Here is an 11,056-nt window from a genome sequence, read left to right on the forward strand (position 1 = left end):
TTTAAGGAGCCTCTAAGACAACATTAGGATCATAGGAGTACTAGGAGGAAAAAGGAGAGCAAAAATTTGAAAAGCTATTTCAAGAAATAATGACTGAAAACTCCCTTAACCTGGTGAAGTAAATAGACTTACAAGCTTAGGAAGTGCAGAGAGTCCAAAACACGATGAACTCAAAGAGGCTCACACCAAGATATATCATAATTAAAATGCCAAAGGTTAAAGAAAAAGAGAATTTTAAAAGCAGCAAGAGAAAAGCAGTTAGTTACCTACGAGGGAGCTCCTATAAGACTGCCAGTCAGTTTCTCAACAGAAATTTTGCAGGCCAGAAGGGATTGGCAGGAAATATTTCAAGTGATGAAAAGTCAAGACCTACTACCAAGTTTATTCTACCAAGCAAAGCTATCGTTTAGAATCAAAGAACGGATAAAGAGCTTCGCAGACAAGAAAAAGCTAAAAGAATTCATCATCACCAATCCAGTCTTACAAGAAATGTTAGAGGGACTTCTTTAAGAAAAGGAAGAAAAAAGAAGAAAAAATGTGAATAATAAAATGGCAATAACTACATATCTGGCAACAGTTACTTTAAATGTAAATGGTTTAAATGCTCCAATCAAAAGATAAGGTGACTGAATGGATAAGAAAACAGGACCCTTACATATGCTGCCTACAAGAGACTCATTTTAGATAGAAAGACACACAAGCTGAAAGAGAAGGGATGAAAAAAGATATTTCATGAAAATGGCAACAAACAAAAAAGAGGTGGTGTAGCAATACCTACACCAGAAAAAGTAGACTTTAAAACAAAGGTTGTAACAAGAGAGAAAGAAGAACCCAGTAATTCCACTTCTGGGTATTTACCCAAACAAATCCAAAACATTACTACTTTGAAGGGACATATGAATCCATATGTTTACTGCAGCATACGTTTACAGTAGCCAACATATGGAGGCGTCCTGGGTGTCCATCAATGGATGAATGGATAACAAAGAGGTGATTATACACACACACACACAATGGAATATTACTTAGCCATAAAAAGAATGAAATCTCACCATCAGCAGCAACGTGGATAGTCCTAGACGGTATTGTGCTGAGTAAAGAAAGTCAGACAGAGAAAGACAAATGTCATATGTGGAATCTAGAGAACAGGATAAACAAACAACAGAAACCAGCTTGTAGATACAGAGAGCATTTTGATGGTTGCCAGATTAGGAGATAGGAAACGGGTGAAAAAGGGAGGGGATTAAGAGGTACAAATTGGTAGTTACAAAATAGTCATGGGGATATAGAGTATAGCATAGGGAATATAGTCAGTAGTATTGTAATAACCATGTTTGATGTCAGATGGGTACTGGATTTATTGTGGGGATCACTTCATAGATTATATAAATGTCAAATTCCTGTGTCGTACCTGAAACTAATATAATATTGTATGTCAACTATAATTGAAAAAAAAAACCTAAATATTTTGGGAATATTTCTTCATGTTATCAAACATCATTTTTAAAAACGAGCTCCACAGAATTCTGAAATGCAGGTAATCTGTTGGACAATTAGATTGTTGGATGTTCCCCTTTTGGGTGTGGATGTAGGTTTTGTAACACTGTCAAAGCAATCTCTCTTCTGTTACTTACTGTTTGACTACTGCTCTGTCTTTAAAAACTATTTTCAGGCATGTTTTGATACATGTTGCCAAATTAAGGATGGGTGTCTAATTTAATTTTTCAGCTGATGGAAACTATTCCAGGATACTACCATAATCCCTTCCATTTTCTCCTTTGACTTTCTTTCCTTTCAGACTTCTTTAGTAGTCTCTCTCTCTCTCTCTTTTTTTTTTCCTTTTGTTAGAAGGTGGGTGGAAGGGGATAGGCAGCTATCAGTGTCGGCTGGGAATGAAATAAACTGACTGGCACCTAGCCCTTCATCTTGCTTCTGTCTAATGCACACATAAGCCCCACCTCACTCCAGGCTCTGAGAACATTCTAGATTCCCTAGCTGGAAGAAATGCTATGGCCATAACTTCACAACTCAGTGTCAAGTAATACTTTTTCATCTTCAAATTTCATTTCTGGGTTATTTTCATGTGATCTTGTCACTGATTTGAATAGCAAATCTCTGCCTTTGCCACCTCTGTGTGAGTCCCTGCTTTGTTCTCAATTTGGCAACTCTGCATCGATGGTGATTCTATATTGTCCCCCAGCTTTGTAGAGCCTTGTTTTCTACTATCTCCTTGACATATTTTCTAGATTTTACTCTTGCTCTTGGGTTTAGTTTGACTACCTCTTTTAGACATTGGAGTCAGGCTCATCTCCAGGTTTCAATCAGCTCCTGTCTGAATGGTTCCACAAAATCCAAATCTGACATGAAACGAGAAAAAAGAAAATAGCCAAGTCACTTCTTATTTCTTTGTTCTGGTTATCTATTGCTGTGTAACTAATCACCCTGAAACAGTGACTTAAAACAACAATAATATTTCCTTATCTCTCATGGTTTTTGTGGGTCAGTAATTTGGGAAGGACTCAGATGGGTAGTTGTGGTTTGGGTGTCTTATACAGTTGTAGTCAGAAGGTAGCTGAAGCTGGAGCAGCTGAGAGCCGGCTAGGCATTTTTCTCTCTTTATGTAGTCTCAGGGCTTCTCTATGCAGTCTTTGTATTGGCTATGTTGGGCTTCACATCTTGGCACCCTCAGGGCAATGTGACTGCTTACATGGTAGCTCAGGGCTCTCGCAAGAACGTTCAGGTGAAAGGGGCAAAAATGAAATTTTATGACTTAATCTTGCAAGAAGCATTTTGTCTGCCATACTCTGTTGGTTGAAACAGTCATAAAAGCCAGCTCACTTTTAAGAGGAGGTAATTAGATTCCATCTCTTGATGAGAGATGTGTCCATCTTTGGAAAATGCTATCTACCACACCCTCCTATCAGATCCTCTTCTCCAATTTCCCTCCAGCATAATACCCTAAAGTCTTTGGAGAAGTGAATAGGCAAAACAAAGACGTCTTTCTGTGTCCTTTCACCTGGTGAAGGAATGCCTATTTACTGTAAAACTAGATCAAACCCTCCTCTATCCTCTGGGAGGCCTTCTTCAACTCTCCATAGTGCTGTCTCCTCTCCTTTGCTATAAAATAACAAAAAGTAAAACAGTGCCTTATTTTACAAATCACAGTGTCAAATATTCTACTTTCTATCTTCATCATATTGTATTAGTGTGGTATTTCCCCCATGTATACACAGGAATCTTGTATTATGAACCTTCCCTCTCACTCCTACTACCACCCTAACATTGAGACTCAAAGTAGTTCCTCGTGGATATTTGATAAATGAGTGAACGAGTGAATGAATGAAAATAAAAAAACAAAACTAAGGCGCAGGAATTGTGCTGAAAAATGTTATAATTCATTAAGTAAACTGGATTTAAAGATGCCTTCCTTTAAAATTGCTCTGGGCTCCAGATGCCTTTTGCGGGGACTGGCAGGGGTTTGGGGGTGGGCAGGCAGGAGACTAGTTACGAAGTCCTAAATGACCTCAAAGATAGGAGTTCGCCAGAGATACCTGTTATTTACTCTAAGCATCCCCTGGATTATACTCCTTTCTGTGCTCAACAAACCAGTTAAAAGCAAAGTTGTTATAGACTAAAGTGTAAATTAAAGGGCTGGGATACATCATTAGACATATGGTCTCCTAGGAATTGAAATCTTTCTGTAGTAGTTGGAATTTGTAATATTCTGGCCCCTAGGACCATATGGTTATATTTAGAGGTGCCAACAGAAATAAATACTTGACTTCTAGCACAAGATTTTTTTTGTTGGCCCTCCCCCACAACCACAGAGAAGTTTTCTGTGCAAAATTTAAAAGCATAAAATTAACATTTTGGTTCGCATCATTTTACTGATTTGTCAGTGATGATTTTACCCTGTATATGGATTTGTCAGTGTGCATTTTACCCTGCTGAGGGTCAGTGACCCTAGGCTAATTCTTGATGTGGGCAAGGGGCATGATCTCTACCACAGGACTCTGGCCTCTTAGTTATTTACAACAGTGTCATAAAATGAAGTATTTAGCGATAAATTTGACAAAAGATGTTCAAGATCTGTACACCAAAAACTATACAACTTTACTGGAAGAAACTAAAGATGTTATAAATAAAAAGATAGTCATAGATTGAAAACTCAAAATTAAAGTGTTGATTCTTCCCAAGGTAAACTATAGAGTCCATGTAATTTCAATCGAAGTTCCAACAGAATATCTTATTTAAGAGCTAAATCAAAACAAATCTTTGAAAAAAGGAGGAGAGTTGGACATCTACCACTACCTGATTTTGAGACTTACTGTAAAGCTATATAAATTGAGACAACACGGTAGTCAAGATAGACAAATAGGTCAGTGGAACAGAGTAAAGTGCAGAAATTGACCAACACATACCCAATCAATATAGTTTGATAAAGGCTACTCAAAAGGCAATTAAATGGTGAAAGAATAGTTTTTCCAATGAATGGTGCTAGAACAATTGTCAGTTTATATTCATATGCAACAAAATGAACCTCAACCCATACCTCATACCATAGAAAAAAACTGACTCAAAATGAACCATAAGCCTAAATGTAAAACCCAAAACTATAACACTTCAATAAGAAAACAGGAGGAAATCTTTGTGACCTTGAACTAAGCAAAAAGTTTTACATAGAACATCAAAAGTACAACCTATAATAAAAGCAATAAACAGGACTTTATCAAAATTAAAAATTCCTGCTATTTAAAAAACACAGTCAAGAGAATAAGAAAATAAACCACAGACTGGGAGAATATATTTGCAAATCACATACATAAGAAAGAACTTTTATCCAAAATATATAAAGAATTCTCAAAGTACAATAAGAAAAATAACCAAATAAAAAAGTGGGCAAAGGATTTGAACAGATACTTCACCAAAGAAAATGTATGGATGGCAAAGAAGCACATGAAAAGATGCTTATTTTTCATTATACATTATTATTCATTAGAGAAATGCAAATTAAAACTACAAGTAAATATTATCACTCCTTTTAGAATGGCTAAACATTAAAGAGATGTACACACCAGGGTTGGAGGAGATGTGAAACAACTGGAGCTCTCATACACTGCTAGGGGGAATGTAAAACGGTACCACCACTTTGGAAAACGGTTTGGTGGTTTCTTAAAAATGTAAATATGCACTTACTAGGGGGCTGAGCCATCCCACTCCTCGATGTTTACCCAACTGCAATGAAAGCACACATCTACATAGAAACTTATCAACTTTATTCATAATAGTCAAAAACTGAAAACAATTTAAATAGCCATCAGTAAGTAAAGAGATACACAAATTGTGGTATATCCCTACAGTGGAATACTGCTTAGTGATAAAAAAAAGAATAGACTATTGATAAATACAATATCATGGATGAATCTCAAAATAAGTATTCTGAGTAAAAGAAGCCAGACAAAAGGAGTACGTATTGTGTGATTCCATTCACAAAACATTCTTGGAAATAAAACCTAATCTATAGTGACAGAAAGTATATGAGCAATTGCTTGGGGACAAGGAGTGGGAGTGGGGAGGGACAGAGAAAAGGATTAAAAAGGAGTGTAGAAACTTTGAGGGTGACGGGTATGTTCACTCTTTTGATTATGGTGATGGATTCACAGGTGCCTATATATGTAAAACTTATCAAACTGCGAATTATAAATATGTTAATTATACCTCAGTGAAAAGAAGGAAGGAAGAAAAGAAAAAAGGAAAGGAAGAAAGAAAAGGAAGGAAGGAGGCAGGCAAGAGAAGCAGAGACGGAGAGTGGCTTAGTCATGCTGACTGCAGAGCTCTAGGAAATGGCCTCCACAAGCTCCAACTGAGGAGGCCACAAGATAACCAGGCAGCTAAGCTGCCTTGGATCTTGAGGGAGCCACAAGTCAGTCCCAATAAGAACCAACAATCAGATCTACTGTTCTTTCTGAGATTCCTCTCTCCCTCATTGTCACATGTATATGTACAATTTTCTCAAATTAGTAAAACTAACTTCCATACAATCTAGAGAGAATGGATGCTAGGAGACTGCACTGAGGTTTTTTTTTTTTTTTAAGTTTTCATTTTTCCCTCTCTCCACTTGGTATAATTTGGGGACAGTAGAAAGCATGTACTCAAAGACACCTTCCCCACAAACCCACCTTGAGATCTAAGATTCCTATGCCCCTCAAATCTTTGGTTTAAGAAAAATTTTGTTATATTTTCTGGAAGTTTCAAAGGTTCCAAGAATGTGCTTTGTCCACTGGGGGAAGGAAGGGTGAGGGGATCACATAGCTCTTGGGCCATCTTCTATCTAATTTACGTACTGACTTCCACATAAGAACTTTTTTGATGAAGTGTTCTGTGGCTGAAGAATCAGTTCAAAAATGCTGCATCAAAGCATCAGAAGTCCATAGTGAAACATCATTCTATCACCTGGAAAGAGACTGAGGGTGCTTTGCTTGAAGAATAACAATACCATTGGAGGCATGATGCTGACTCTGTGTATCTGAAGGGTTACCATGTGGGTCCAGAGAATCAACAAGAGCTGGTTTCAGCTTGGTAGCGAGCAGGAGGAAGACATGTCTAGCAATTCAAGCTCTTTCTAGCAATTCATTTCTGGGGATTCCCCTCAGGAGTAGAAGAATGAACTGTGACTGTCAAGATTACATTTAATCTGTAAAATTCTGTGATTCTGAATAACATAGCAAGGTATCAATATGTTATACCTCCAGTGAACCTCTTGGTGAAATTTTATCACCTTATTAGATTCCAAGAGTATGGCTTTAAAAGAATGTGCCATAAGACAGTTGCACTTTAAACTGACTTTAGACTTACAGAAAAAATTTAAAACTAGTCCAAAGAGCTTCATAATCCCTCACCCAGCTACTCTAAATGTTAAAATCTCACATAACCATATGCGATGATCAGAACCAAGAAATTAACATTGGTGGGATATTATTAACTACATGAAAGACCTTATTTGAATCATATCAAGTCTTCCACTAAGGTCTTTTATCCAACAATGGAAAACCTGGGTCTTATTGTTTACAATATGTTTAGTTATTTGATCAATGTTAGAACTACATAAGCTGGTTTTAAAATTATTAACACATATCCTTGAGAGAAACACATTTCTTGACTAATTTTTTTTTATAGCTCTATTACTTAGAATCACAGATTTTTAGAGTTTGATTGTAATCTTAGCGGTCACAGTTTATCTTACTCCTTTTGAGGGAATCCTCTCAAATATTGTCCCTGACAGCTCATCTTGGGGGAACTTTTGGAATTGTTTTTCTTTCAGAACTATGCCATTGCTCATTTAACAGATATGTATTTAGCACCTATCTAAACGTGTATATCTACACTAGAGATAGAGACATAACAGATATGACTCTTTCTTGCCTTCTAGAAACTTATAGTCTAGAAAAAGATAGAGACGTAAATAGACAATTATAATGGAGTAGAATGTGAGATAGAGAAAAGAAAGCAAATAGTAATTACATTACATGGGATGAGTGCCATAGTAGGATACATATCGGAACACAGAGTGGGCACCTCACCCATCCCTGAGTAGCAGAAAGACTTCCTAGAGAAGATGATGGATGAGCTGAGTCCAGAGGGATTAGATCCTTAGATTCAATTCAGCCAACATCTCCTCTGGATCCTCTAACTTCAAGGAATCTAATTATGAAAGCGACCAGAATATCTACATATCTATTCAGTGACCTAAGTGTTATATTTCTAAGGCACTTTATTAAGTGTTATTGCTTGTTATTTCATTGGCTCCTCATAACAACCTTGGAAGATCTATAGAACAGGTGATATTTGGCTGCTGTGGCAGAAAAATTGTAAGAAGGCAAGAATGGAAGTTATGATCCAAGACAGAGGTGATGCAACTTGGACATACAGAATGAGAAATTAGACCAGTGTCAGGTGGGTCTCTTACTAGCTGCAAGATCTTGGTCAAGTTACTCAACCTCTCTGAGCCTCAATTCCCTCATCTATTAAATAAGGATTAAGAATACCTATTTCATAAAATAATGTGAAGATTTGGAATCATATGTAAAGTGAAGTTGTGCAATAAATGCAGAGCTGCCATTGCATTACATATATATATGTTAGGGTCCCAGCAGAGCACATATTGTGTACTCAAATTATGATAATTTAAGAGAAGTTTAATTATGAGACAATTTTCAAAGCTATTGGCAGGATATATGGAAACTCACAAAAAATAGTATAATACCCCAGAAATCCTTACCATCTCTAGGCCTAAAAGGACAAGCAAGGGAATGGTTACAAGAGTCAGGAAGGAAAGTTTGGCTAAAGAGGATAGTCATAACAGGGGATCTAATGCACAGCCTACTGACAGTAGTTAACAGTACTGTTTTGTATACTTGAAAGTTGCTACGAGAGTAAATCTTAAGTGTTCTCACTACCACCACTACCACAACACAGGTAATTATGTAAGGTGAAAGATATGTTAACTAACCTTATTGTGGTAATAAATATTTTGCAATATATACATGTGTCAGATCATTATTTTGTACACCTTAACTTAAAATGTTACATGTCAATTCTATTTTCCATAAAGCTGGGAGAAAAAGGGGGCTGTGATGGTTGGTTGAGCGATATATCTAAACTGAAAGGACCCTTTTCCCCCTCCTTTAGATCTCTTGCTGGGGTTCCCCATCACCAAACCCAGCCAAAAGTTAAAGGGTCCAGGAACTCTTGTCCATTCAATTCAGACTCCTTGGATAGAAAGTAGGATTAAAAGGGTGCAGGATGGCTCTAGAGGGGCAGGCAGAAGGTATCAGGCTCAACACATGAAGCAAAAGGAGGAACTCTCAGAGAAGGGTAATTGGCTAGGAAGATATCCCCAAAAGGGGCCACTCTACTTCCCAGCTCATTGCCAGTTAGCCTACCTATTGCCCTATCTCTTGGCCCATGTTTTAACTGGAAACTTCAGTGGACATATGTTATTTCCCCTGCAAGCCTCCACTGTCTTTTTTTTTCTAGCAACAATACCTGTTTACTTTTAAAGATTCATCCTTCCCTTAGCATTGGTCTTGTATAATTGGAATGGGATTCTGTCCTGCAAGGATGAATGTGTGAACCAGGCCCAAGTTAATCAACATGCCTGATCCTGCTGGCTGTGGTGGTTGGTCCAGGACTGAGAACATGATTCAACTAGAACTTGAGAGCCACAATGAGGCTTTCACTAAGAATTTATGGGGAGAGATAAGATGAGTGGGCATTCTCATCTTGCCATCAGGAGACAGTTTTGAATCTGAAAATAAAACCAATCTGGCAGAAAACTGGCCTGAGAGCCCTGAATCTAGATGTGCCTGAAGGTAGCACCACCATTGAACTTTGCAGTTAAGAAGGCCAGGAAATTATATTTTCACTTGTGCTATGTATGTATCTATGCATGTATTTTTAATTTTTATTTTTTTACTTGTGTTGTTTAGAGTTGGATTTTCTGTCGCTTACACAAAAAGGAGTCCTGATGTAGAAAATGACTCCACACATTAGGTTTTTTTTCTAGATAATAATTTTAATACAAATCCGAATTTAAAAATAAATATTAGCCAGTGTCATCGTTATTAGTGACTGTTCCTTATATCCTTTACTTTATACTCTACTCTTTGAAAGAGCAGTGTCGGTAACATTCTGGCATAGCATAAAAGCAATTCACATGGTAATCAGCTGTAAACGTAATAATAGGGTAGTTGAAATTTGTGTTTTAAAACACATTCTTGCACAATTACTTCGCCTATTAAATTCATACAGAAAGCTGAGATTGGAAATCAAGATTGATATCACATATCTGCTAAGTGGCTGTCTGGGTAGAAAATGAAAATTATGCGGAAAGTTAAAATTCACAGACCGAATTGACAAAATAGTAAAATTCCAATTGATCTGATTCTCAGTAGCTAATGCTTTTACAATTTTTCTTATAAAAACTATGATTTAGAAATTATGAGGCTCTCTTTAAATCATTGATTAGCTGCTCTTGTTTAAATGCCTCTATTTCAATATAATTTTTAAATTTCAGCTAATTGAATTTTAGAATGTAAGAAACCTTTTAAAGAACATGACTTTAAAATTAAGAATTTTACTCAGTCTATGGCCATACCATCCTGAATAAGCTCGATCCCATCTGATCTCGGAAGCTAAGCAGCTTTGGGCCTGGTTTGTACTTGCATGGGAGACCACCTAGGAAGATCAGGTGCTGTACACGTAAAAAAAAATAAATAAATAAAAATAAGGGATTGTAAACTGACAAGGTCCTTGCAATCTGTGAGGTCAACCAAGGGTTGCCTCACCTAAAAAAAATTAAAATAAAATAAAATTAAGAATTTTAAAAGTCAGCTCTTAAACTTATTTTTACTTAGGAATTTAGAGCTTGTCTTTTTCCATGACATAATAAGAGGGTTTTTTTTTTTTTTGGTAACAGCTTTATTAAAATATAATTCCCATGCCATAAAAGTCATCTTTACAAAGTGTTCAATTCATTGATTTTCAGTATATTAGCAAAGTTGTACAACCATAACTACTGTCTAATTCTAAAACATTTTCATTTCCTCATAAAGAAATTGAGCACTGATTAGTAGTCATCCCATTCTCTTCTCACCCCAGTACCTAGCAATCACTAATCTCCTTTCTGTCTCTATAGATTTGCCTATTCTGGACATTTCATATAAATGGAATCATACAATATGTGGCCTTTTGTGACTGGCTTCTTTCACTTAACATAACATTTTCAAGGTTCATCAATGCTATAGAACAGGAAATCTTTGCCTGAGCTTTTAAGGAACAATGAGGATCTTGATATAGATAAGATGCTAGTCTCCCTGCATCCTCTCTGTCCTGATTTACCAATGCATTCTCCACACCACAGCCAAAATGTTTTCTTACACCTATATCAGTTGATATCCCTTCCATCTGCCCTCAACAAATCTAAATAGGCCCTATCTAGCAGCTCTGGATTACCTCTCCAGCTCCATCAGGCTCTTCTCTTTAGTCCCTGACATGC

General features: G+C 36.8%; 1 pseudogene; it reads left to right on the forward strand.

The window, feature by feature from the left end:
- Positions 1-10,142: 10,142 nt before the first annotated feature.
- Positions 10,143-10,261, forward strand: LOC120617009 (uncharacterized; annotated as a pseudogene).
- The last annotated feature ends 795 nt before the right edge of the window (positions 10,262-11,056 follow it).

The sequence above is a fragment of the Pteropus medius genome, unplaced genomic scaffold (genome assembly GCF_902729225.1).
Source record: "Pteropus medius unplaced genomic scaffold, Ma_sr-lr_union100, whole genome shotgun sequence".
Classification (NCBI taxonomy): domain Eukaryota; kingdom Metazoa; phylum Chordata; class Mammalia; order Chiroptera; family Pteropodidae; genus Pteropus; species Pteropus medius.